Source organism: Dipodomys ordii, unplaced genomic scaffold (genome assembly GCF_000151885.1).
Source record: "Dipodomys ordii isolate 6190 unplaced genomic scaffold, Dord_2.0 Scaffold60, whole genome shotgun sequence".
In the NCBI taxonomy this organism is placed as follows: Eukaryota; Metazoa; Chordata; class Mammalia; order Rodentia; family Heteromyidae; genus Dipodomys; species Dipodomys ordii.
The window spans coordinates 3,971,885-3,973,994 of NW_012267276.1; the positions used below are offsets into that span (position 1 = coordinate 3,971,885).

The window sequence follows — 2,110 nt, forward strand, 5'->3', positions numbered from 1 at the left end:
AATGCCAAAGTGGAGCTGTGGCAAAATGGTAGACCACTAGCCTTAAGCAAAAAAGATCAGAGATAGACCCCAGGCCTTGAGTTCAAGCCACAGGACCAGCATACGAACACAAAAAATATGTAGGTTTATCGAACTTTACAACTTTGGTGGGGGGGAGGCTGGGAAGGGATGTGAAGGATAAACAAAAGAGGAGGCTGCAATGCTTGATAAGAAATGTACTCATTATCTTGCCCATGTAATTGTAACCCCTCTGTACAGTATGTTCACAAAAAATTAAAATTTAAATTAAAAAAATATGTAGGTTTATATATATTTATATATACATAGTTTACATTTATACAGGAATACACATATTTATATAAATATATACTATATATTTTATAACTATATACTATATACATTTATATATAGATTAGTTACATAAATATATAAGTATATATTTATATATTTTTATAACAAATATATATAAATGTGAATGGGAACTAGTTAAATATCTTCAGATTTCAGTTAGCAAATACTATCATTAGATTTTGTGTGTTTGTGTGTATTATTGGCGATTTGAGCTGTTAAACTTGCTAGGCAAGCAGAATCATTGAAGCCATGCTTCCTTCTCCTCAGACATTTTTGAATAGGAGAGTAGCTGGCTAACATGTAAAGAGTGGACTGAAAAGGTGGGAGTGTGGATTTCAGTTTCTAGGAATGCAACCATGATCCACACATTAGGATTAGACCTTAAATTTGGGGACTTAAAGAGAATTTTTGGTTCTAGAACAGATTACATACCAGGCACCTCATGTCTCTAATCCAAGCTTTTCAAGAGGCTGAGATCTAAGGATTGCAGTTTTAAGCCAGTCAAGGCAGGAAAGCATGCAAGACTCTTATTTCCAACTGCCAAAAAAGTCAGAAGTGGAGCTGTGGCTCAAGCAGTAGCTAATTATGAGCAAAAAAAGCTCAGGACAATGGCCAGGTCCTGAGTTTCAAGCCCCAGGACTAGCATTTAAAAAAAAAAAGGGTAGGTTATGAGTGATAATGATGCTGTAGTTTGTCTCATGTCTGAGTGACATGCCAATTCATGCTAGTCACTAAATGGAAGCTAGTTTAGAGTAGAATAGGTTGGGTTTAGCACATGTTGTCGACATGACAAAATGGATGTGACATTTCCTGTTTCCTGATTCTCCCTGGGATTGTCCACAATCTGCTATTATGAGTAGCACATCACACTGGCACCAATCCTTAGGGATAAAATGCCACAGATCCCATTTACATATGACACATTTTGTTCTTCTGGTAATTAGGGAGTTATCTGAAAGACTGGCTCAAATCATCTTCACTGCCCAGTGTTGAAAGGCACCCACGGGATACCTTATCCCAGGTATACTTCAAAGTAAGAGGGTTGTAAATTATAAATCACAAACTGAAAAGTAGCCTTTATTCTCAAGTGACATCAATTTAACATTCTTCTAGAAAATTACTAATTCCAGGGAGGAAGGAGGAGGTGTCTGGTTTTGAATACCAAGCCAGAAAGACTCCGGTATGGAAATGACCCAGAGAAGCATGTCCTAAGCAGCTCTGCTGCGGAAGGTAAGGAACGGGCCCATTGTGGATGGTCCTTCAATGAAGATTTCTCCTTCTGGAAGCCAAGGCAGGTTAGAATCCAGCTTCATTACCAAAGAGGCAGTGAACTCAGGTAAGTTACTCAATTACTGCGGCCTCAAATTCTTGGCCAGTAAAAAACAAAACATGCCTCAACCACTCATTTATTCATTCCACAACCGTGAAGACTCCCATCCAGTCTTCCTGTGAGGACTGGATATGGGGGCGAGGCGTTTCCTAACAGATCTGGATAATGCCCCCCGATCTTAAGCATAGCAAGTAACTCTCAAAAGGTAATTCTGAACGAGAGTTATTTTAGGGCTCGATCCCTCCCTCCCGTAAGCTCCCAACAAAGCAAAAACCAGGCAAGCTTTCCAGGAAAGTGGTCTTCACCCTGTTCTCCTCCTCGAGATGATTTACCCGCTGACCGATCCCCCGGAAAATGTGGGGTGGGGTGCGGGGGAGCCGATGGATACAACCCTAGAAAACGCCGATCTGCGGGGTTTGTTGGCAGGAT

At 40.2% G+C, this 2,110-nt stretch overlaps 1 protein-coding gene across 1 annotated transcript in view; it reads left to right on the forward strand.

Annotated features, from left to right (window-relative positions):
• Window positions 1-1,452: 1,452 nt before the first annotated feature.
• Rab5a (RAB5A, member RAS oncogene family) overlaps window positions 1,453-2,110 on the forward strand; it is a 37,619-nt gene continuing 36,961 nt past the window's right edge. Inside the window, exon 1 of the mRNA XM_013022169.1 lies at window positions 1,453-1,687. The gene's annotated coding sequence lies outside the window, so the exon portion shown is untranslated. The remainder of the gene's footprint in view (window positions 1,688-2,110) is intronic.